Source organism: Marmota marmota, unplaced genomic scaffold (assembly GCF_001458135.2).
Source record: "Marmota marmota marmota unplaced genomic scaffold, marMar, whole genome shotgun sequence".
NCBI lineage: Eukaryota > Metazoa > Chordata > Mammalia > Rodentia > Sciuridae > Marmota > Marmota marmota.
In genome coordinates, this window is record NW_026000082.1 from 37497244 (window position 1) to 37506445 (window position 9202).

General features: G+C 37.7%; 1 non-coding gene and 1 pseudogene across 1 annotated transcript; both read left to right on the plus strand.

Moving 5' to 3' along the window:
- Nucleotides 1-212: 212 nt before the first annotated feature.
- On the plus strand, nt 213-319 carry LOC125610431. Its single transcript, XR_007340451.1, has one exon. It is a non-coding gene; the product is annotated as a small nucleolar RNA U13 (small nucleolar RNA).
- A 3667-nt stretch (nt 320-3986) lies between these two features.
- Nucleotides 3987-5113, plus strand: LOC107141555 (annotated as a pseudogene).
- The last annotated feature ends 4089 nt before the right edge of the window (nt 5114-9202 follow it).

The window sequence follows — 9202 nt, forward strand, 5'->3', positions numbered from 1 at the left end:
CACGACTGAGCTAAGAGACAGTGCACCTTGCTCCACACACACACTAACCATGCTCAACAATAAAGAGGAGAGATGAAAACCCCCAAATGATGAAGTAGGAACAGCTAGGGGGTCACTACAGCCAAAACAGAGAGACCTACCACAAAGACACTGCACCTACTAGAAGTCGCAATCTAGATCACTCCGTACCCCTCTAGAATAGACAGAGTTGTAGTCTTTTTTGGTGTATAAACATGATGATTAGGTGGTTACACTGTTGTGTGAGTTGTGTCCCTCTCTTTAAACCTTGTTATAACATCAGCACATTACCTGTCTGATGTGAAAAAATAGAGTTGTTAAGCCTAGAAGAGTAATCTATAGACAGTGGACCCCACATACCCCAATGTATGTGACAGAGTTGCCCGATCTACAAGAAGGACCCTTTTTTAAAGGGGCAGGTACTGGGGAGACACTCGAACACTGAGCCATATCCCCAGCCCTATTCTGTATTTTATTTAGAGACAGGGTCTCACTGAGTTGCTTAGTGCCTCACTTTTGCTAAGGCTGGCTTTGAACTCGCAATCCTCCTGCGGCAGCCTCCCAAGCTGCTGGGATTACAGGCATGGGCCACTGCACCTGGCCAAGGACCCCACTCTTATGAGACCTATAGAGAAAGTGGAATCCTCAAGCTCTGAAATAATATATATCAAAGAACACTAATTGTCAATTATAATTAGCAGAAAATCCATGTTACAAAACCCACTTGGAAATATATTGAAAAATTTACAACAACCTGATACCCCAGAACACTTCTTTTTTTTTGGGGGGGGGGGCGTTATCAGGAATTGAACCTGGGGGCGCTTAACCACTGAGTCACATCCCAGCTCTTTTTTATTTTTCATTTTGACACAGCGCTGCTAAGTTGCTCAGGCTTTGAATCTGCAATCCTCCTGCCTCAGCCTCCCAAGCTGCTGGGATTCCAAGCATGGACCACCACATCCAGCTCCCAGAACACTTCACCAAGAGAAAACTGTGTTCTAAAAAGGCCCACATATAAAAGTGAAAGAGAAATCCAGGGGTTGGGGTTGTGGCTCAGTGGTAGAGCACTTGCCTAGCATGTGTGAGGCACTGGGTTTGATTCTCAGCACCACATATAAATAATTAAAATAAAGGTCCATTGACAATAAAAAACATGTATAAAAAAATAAAACCCCAACTGATGCAGAAAGAAGAAAGAGGCACTTAAAAAAAAAAGGAGAAATCCATCCCAACACAGGAACACAAGAAATATGAACAAGCAAGGTAACATAACACCTCCTAAGGTTCATTATTCACCAGCAACGGCCTCCAAAAATATTGAAGTGGATGAAATACCAGATAAAGAGCTAAAAAGAATGATTATAAAAATGATCAATGAATTCCAAGAGAACACAGAAAAACAATGAATCAAGGAAGTCAGTACAAGAAATGAATAAAAAATTTAATAAGGAGGTAGAGATTAAAAGGGAGCCCAACAGAAATCTTGGACATGAAAGGCACAATAAATCAAATAAAAAATTCAGTTGAGCTGGGCATGATGGTGCACACTTGTAATCCCAGTGACTCAGGAGGTTGAGGCAGGAGGATTATGAGTTCAAAGCCAGCCTCAGCAACATATCAATGTCCCAAGTAATTCAGTGGAACCCTGTATCTAAATAAAATATAAAAAAGGGCTCAGTGGTTAAGTGCCCCTGGGTTCAATCCTTTGTACCAAAAAAAAAAAAAAAAAAAAATCAGTTGAAAATCTCTTAACAGAGTAGACCATATAGAGGACAGAGTGGCCAGCTCTAAACATTCAGACAGTAATAAAGAAAAGAAAAGAAGTAACCATGATCAGAAAAGATAAGAACTCTGGGACAAAATTAAGAGACCAAATTTAAGAATCATTGGAATCCAAGAAGGTTGTGACATGCATGCTAATGGCATGAATAACCTCTTTAGGGAAATAATAACAGAAAAATTGCCAAACCTCAGGAATGAGATGGACATCCAGATATGGGAGGCATTCAGAACTTCAAATAGACAAGAAAGAAAGAAAGAAAAATACATTATAATTAAAATGCCTAACAAGGATATAATTTTAAAAGCCTCAAGAGGAAAAACATTAGGTCACATTTATAGGCAATCCAATAAAAATTACTAATGCTTTCTCAGCACAAACTCTAAAATCCAGGGAGGATCTTGGAGAATAGCTGTCAATCAAAATTGCTTTATCCAGCCAAGCTATCTTTCAAAATCAAAGAAGAAATAAAATCTTTCTCAATAAGGAGAAACTAAATGAATTCATGGCCATTAAGCTGGCACTATAAAAAATACATAAGGAGGGCTAGGGTTGTGGCTCAGTGGTAGAGCACTTGCCTAGCATGTGTGAGGCACTGGGTTTGATCCTCAGCACCACATAAAAATACATAAAAAAATAAATGTCTATCAACAACTAAAAAACATTTAAAAAATGAATAAGGAAATACTAAACATAGAATCAATAAAAAAAAAAACAGAGTTGGGACTGAGTTGTGGCTCAGCAGTAAAGAGCTCACCTAGCACATGCGAGGCACTGGGTTCAATCCTCAGCACCACATAAAAATAAAGAAATAAAATAAAGGTATTAAAAAAAATAGAGTTCACGAATGGAAAAATCTCATTTGAAGACTAGCTAAGCAAATAAGAAATTGGACCAAATTAGATATTAGAAATAAATCAAGGGCTGGGGATGTGGTTCAAGAGGTAGCACGCTCGCCTGGCATGTGTGCGGCCCGGGTTCGATCCTCAGCACCACATACAAACAAAGATGTTGTGTCTGCCGAAAACTAAAAAATAAATATTAAAAAAAATTCCCTCTCTCTCTCTCTCTCTCTCTCTCTTTCTTTAAAAAAAAGAAAGAAATCAAAATGGCAGGAATTATTATATCTATATGTATAATAACACAATATAAATGGTCTCAAATCTCCAGTTAGAAACATAGACTGGCAGAATAGATTAAAAACAAGATCCAACTATATGTTGTTTGCAAGAGACTCATCTTACAGGCAAAGATGGCCACAGTTTGAAAGTAAAAGGAAGGAAACAATATTCCATGTAAACGGAGCTCAAAAGCAAGCAGAAGTAGCTACTCTCTCATATCCAACAAAGACATCAAGCAAAAAATAATCAGAAGAGACAAAGAAGGGGGCTGGGGATGTGGCTCAAGTGGTAGCACACTCGCCTGGCATGTGTGCGGCCCAGGTTTGATCCTCAGCACCACATACTAACAAAGATGTTGTGTCCGCCAAAAACTAAGAAATAAATATTTTTAAAAAATTCGCTCTCTCTCTCTCTCATCTATCTCTTTAAAAAAAAAAAAAAGAAGAGACAAAGAAGGTCACTTCATACTGGTAAAGGGAAAAATCCAATGAAAATATGAAATGATAGTGAATACTTTGGTACATCTATTTACATAAAACAGACACTATTCGATTTAAAGACTCAGCCCAATTGCAATAGTCCTGGGTGATTTCAACACACCTCTCTCACCAGTAAATTGTCATCCGGACATAAACTCAATAAATATTCTTCATACCTTAAAATATTATAAATCAAATAACCTTACAGATATTGGTAAAATAAGTTATCCAACAACAGGCAAATTCACTTTCTTCTCAGCTACTCATAGAACTTTCTCCAAAATAGACTATATTTTAGGCCCACAAAGCAACTCTTAGCAAATACAAAAAAAAAAAAAAAAGAATTCCTTGCATCTTATCAGATCATAATGAAATGAAATAAGAATTTGATACCACGCAGTCAGTGTATATATAGGCCAGCTTTCATGTCTTCCCCTTCTCCCCAGTCCCTCTCCCTTTCTGCCTAACCTACTGCCCACCCCAGCCTCCCTCCTCGGGGGGCAGTAGGCCACTCCCTCCATCCTTCCCTCTCTTACCCACTCTCACCCACCCTTGTTTCTCCTTCTTCAACCTAAGGCAGCCTCCACCATGATCCTGCTGCAAGTGAACAACAGCATCATTAAAGAGGTGTTCAGGCTTAAGTTTGAGAATACAGCTTCCAGAAACAAACCAGAAGCAACAGAGTGACACTTGTAGATTTTGATGGGGTCCTTTATCATATTCAAATCCTAATGGAGACTAAGCAAAAGTGATGGTTAATGTTTATTTGAAATTCTACAAGGAACTTCAGGCACATAGTGCTGATAAGTTATTAAAGAGAATGTACAGGAGTTTCTCCTCCTCCTCCTCCTCCTCCTCCTCCTCCCCTCCTCCTCCTTTTTGATACTAAGGATTGAACCCAGGAGTGTTTAACCACTGAGCAACATCCCCAGCCCCTAGCCCTATTTTAAATCTTTTATTTTGAAACAGCATCTCACTAAATTGCTTAGGGTCTTGCTTAGTTGAACTCATGATCCTCCTGCTTCAGCCTCTGGAGCCACTCGGATTATAGGAATGTACCACCATACCTGGCTACAGGAATTTCTTGATAAATTGAGAATCAAGATTTGTGTCTCTTGTTATACAAGAATTCTCTTGTGCTTTGGGCTGGCATGTTGAAGTGAAATTGCTTTGCCTCTGTCTTTGAGAAATACTTCCAATTCCAAGAAGAGTGCAAGGAAGGAGAGAATAGGACCGATATCCATGAGAGAGATGACAAGAACATGTATGTTGTATCTAAAAAGGACAGTCATGGGTAGTTTTCAGCACAGTGTTTGAGGATGATGACAATGTGGTCAATGGAAAGATGTTCATTCAGGAGTTAAAACAAGAATGCAGAGCCAGCCACACAGTCACCCAGGTCTTCTTTAGCCACAGAGAACCTCCTCTGGAACTGAAAGTTACAGATGCTGCTGTGGGTGACCACATTGGCTACATCACCTTTGTGCTTGAGATAACTCCATCAACCTGATCCTCAAGTCCTGGGACTACCTGCATTGCAACAGCAAGTGCTCTAAGACCTAGAGTCACATTCTCCTCATATTTGGGCAAAACCGTCCTATTTCCTCAAGGTACTGAACTGTGCACACCCAGATGTTGAGAAAAAATAAATGAAATCACTGAGAAAATGTTTTCATCCCGCTAACTCTTGGGAATGGAGGAGGAAGTGCCCGTGACCAAAGGCTGGACTGCTTGCTGCTGGATAATCATGTTGCATCTCTGCAGGTTCTTAAGGGATTCTCCATTTGGGTTCCATTTTGTATGCACTTAAAAAAATAATCTGCAGAAATGAACTGTCCTTGAAAGGACTTCAAGGTCCCAGAGAATTAAAAAAAAAATTCCACTTAATCAACCTAATTTATTTTCTTTTATTTTCCCTGCCTCATTCCCCTTCCCTCTCACCCTCTTTTCCAAGCTATTGCAAGTTGCAACACTTTGCAATAATGAGTTGCAGGATAATGCAATCTTAACTTGTTTTCTCCTAAGTAGTTAAGTTCAAAATTCCTGTGTCTAAAGAAATATGGTTGGGGGTGATTAATAAAGAAAATCTAAAAATGTAATTAAATCAAGAAAACCTTCAGAGACCATATAAACACATGAAGATTGAACTAAATATTCTTTTGAACAATGACTGGGTAGTAGAAGAAATCAGGGGAGAATTTTTTAAAATCTTATAATCAAACCAAAATAGTGATACAATACGCACAAGGCAGTTTTAAGAGAAAGGTTGTAGCTCTGAGTGCTTACATAAGAAAATCAGAGTTCCCTGGATTAGCCAAAAGGGAATGAAGAGAAGGGAGGGGAGATGGGAATAGGAAAGACAGTAGAATGAACTGGACATAACTTTCCTATGTTCATACATGAATACACAACCAGTGTAACCCTACATCATGTACAACCACAAGAATGGGAAATTATACTCCATGTATGTATGACATATCAAAATACACTCTACTATCATGTAAATCTGAAAAGAACAGATTTTTAAAAATCAGAACAATTCCAAATAAACAACCTAATGACGCATCTCAAGACTTTATAAAAAACAAGAACAAACAAACTATAAAACCAGTAAAAGGAAAAAAATTATTAAGATCAAGGTTGAGGGGGCTGGGGTTGTGGCTCAGCGGTAGAGGGCATGCCTAGCATGCACGAGACCATGGGTTCGATCTTCAGCACCACATAAAAATAAATAAATAAAATAAACGTGTTATTAAAAAAAAAAAAAGATAGGGCTGAGGGCTGAGGCTGGGACTCAGCAGTAGTGCACTTGCCTGGCATGTGTGAGGCACTGGGTTTGATTCTCAGCACCACATATAGATAAATAAATAAAGGTTTATCAACAAATAAAAAATATTTTAAAAAAAGATCAGGGCTGAAACCAATGTGATAGAGAATTTAAAAAATACAAAGAATCAATGAGATGAAGAGTTGGCTCTTTGAAAAGATATACAAGATTGATAAACTCTTATCCAAACTAACCAAAAAATTTTTTAAAAAAATTTAAAAAGAGAAGATCCAAAGCAACAAAATTAGAAATGAAAAAGGAGATAACATCACAGAAATTCAGAGGTTCATTAGGGATTATTTTGAAAACTGATACTCCAATAAACTGCAAAATCTAGAATAAATGAATTCATTTCTAGACACATCTGACTTCCAAATTGAACCAAGAGGATATTGAAAAAAACCAAACAGACCAATAACAAACAAGGAAACTGAAGTAGTAATAAAAAAGCCTTCCAGCAAAGAAAAACCCAGGATCAGATGGGTTCTCAGCTAAATTCTTACTAGATCTTTAAAGAACTATTTCCAATACTCCTCAAGTGATTCCATGAAATAGTAAGGGGTGGAACATTTTCAAATTAATTCTATGAAGCCAGTATCACCCTGATACTAAAACCAGATAAGGACACATCAAGAAGAGAAAACTACTAATATGCCTAATAAACATAGATGCAAAAATCCTTAATAAAATATTAGCAAACTGTATTCAACAACATATTTAAAATATTGTACATCATTACCAAGTTGGTTTCATTCCAGGGATGCAAGGATGGTTTAATGTACACAAATCAATAAATGCAATTCACTGTTAAATAGAATTAAGACTTGTTGTAGTCTTGTTGAGTCCTCTCAAAAGATGCAGAAAAAAAAACCTTTGACAAAATTTAGCAAAATACTGAATAAAGCAGAGACAGAAGGAACTTACCTCAATATTATAAAGGCTATATATATGACAAACCCAAAGTCAACATCATAGTAAATGGGGAAAACTGAAAGAATTTCCTCTAAAATCCAAAACAAGATAAGGATGTCCAGTCTCATCACTGCTATTCAATATAGCACTTAAAATTCTAGCCAAAGCAATTAAGCAATAGAAGGAAATAAAAGAGACACAAATAAGAAAGGAAGTAGTAAATTATCACTGTTTGTAGATTATATGATCCTATTCTTAGAAGATCCAAAAAGCTCTACCAGACTGCCAGAGCTGATGAACAAATCGAGCCAAGTAGCAGGTTACAAAATCAACATGCAAAAAAATCAAGTTTTCCTTTACACAATAATGAATTTGCTAAAAAGAAATCTGGAAAATAATCCAATTTACAACATCCTCCAAAAACAAACAAACAAAAAACCTAGGAATAATCTAACCAAGGAAAGACCTCTACAAAAAAACATATGAAAGAGGATACTGTTGTTTAGTGCCTCCCTGAGTTGCTGAGGTTTTGAAGTCTTGATACTCCTTCTTCAGACCCCAGAGCCACGTGGAATTACATTTATTTATTTATTTATTATGTGGGTGCTGAGAATCAAACCCAGTGCCTCACACGTGCTAGGCAAGTGCCCTACCACTGAGCCACAACTCCAGCCCCTGTCATTGGTATTTTGATGGGGATTACATTGAATCTGTGTATCACTTTTGGTAATATGATCATTGTAATGATATTAATTTTGCCTATCCATAATCATAAATAAATAAATTTAAAAATTATAAAAAATTTTAAAAAATACAACTCATGATAGCCAGGCATGGTGGCCCATGTCTGTAATCCCACATGGCTCTGGAGGCTGAGGAAGGAGATGAAGAGTTCCAAACTAGCCTCAGCAATTTAGTGAGGCACTAAACAACTTAGTGGGACCCTGTTTCAAATAAAAAATAAAAAGGGCTGGGGATGTGACTCAGTGGTTAAGTGTCCCTGGGTTCAATTCCCAGAACCAACAAAGCAAAACAAATGGAAAAAATAAAAATAAAAACACCCTCCACGGTACTGGCAAAAAAACAGACACAAAGACCAGTGGAACAGGGGACACAGAGATCAACTCAAAACCCAGATAGATGCAGTCATCTGATCCTTGACAAAGGCAGCAAAAAAAGTCAGACTTTTAAACAAATGGTGCTGGGAAAACTGGTTATTGTCTGTAGAAGAATGAGACTAGATCCCTATCTCTCACCCTGCACAAAAGTCAACTGAACATGAATCAAAGACCTAGGAATTAGGCAAGAAACTTTGCAACTGTGAGTAGAAAATGTAGGGTGAACTCTCCAAAATACAGACACAGGAACAACTTTATCAAAGGGACTCCTAAGCTCAGGAAATAATGCCAAGAATTCATAAATAGGAATGTATTAAATTAAAGAGCTTCTGGGGGCTGGAATTGTAGCTCAGTGACAGAGCACTTGCCTAGCACGTGTGAGGCACTGGGTTTGATTATCAGCACCACGTAAAAATAATAAAATAAAGGTAGTGTCCATCTACAACTAAATATATATATATATATATATATATATATATATTAATATATATATGTATATACTACAAGTTTATATATATAAACTTTTAACTCTCTAATTTGACTTCTTTAGTCATTGTTCACTTTTCCATTGCATTTCCCTAGAAAAATTCTCTAAGGAGTTTCCTTCAATGATCATTTGAAGTTAGGCTTTCATGGTGACAATGTATTGAAACTATTCCGTGTTAAAGTCACTTGTTTTCGTCTTTGTGAAACTGTCAGCAGCAATGATATTATTGAGCATTCCCTTACTCTGTCCTACATTATTCAGTCTTCTTTATACAAAAAGTATTGAGTTCTGGCCAGGATCGTGATGAGAAATGGAACCCAGCCTACTCACCCGAACCCTCTGGGCCCCTTAGGCCCCAAGCAGAGGATGAGCTGGAGGCCCTTGGGACAAGCCTTGGTCTCTTCCCGGCAGACACCTGGACACTTACCCTAGTAGCAGTATTGGGACTGCCCACTGACTC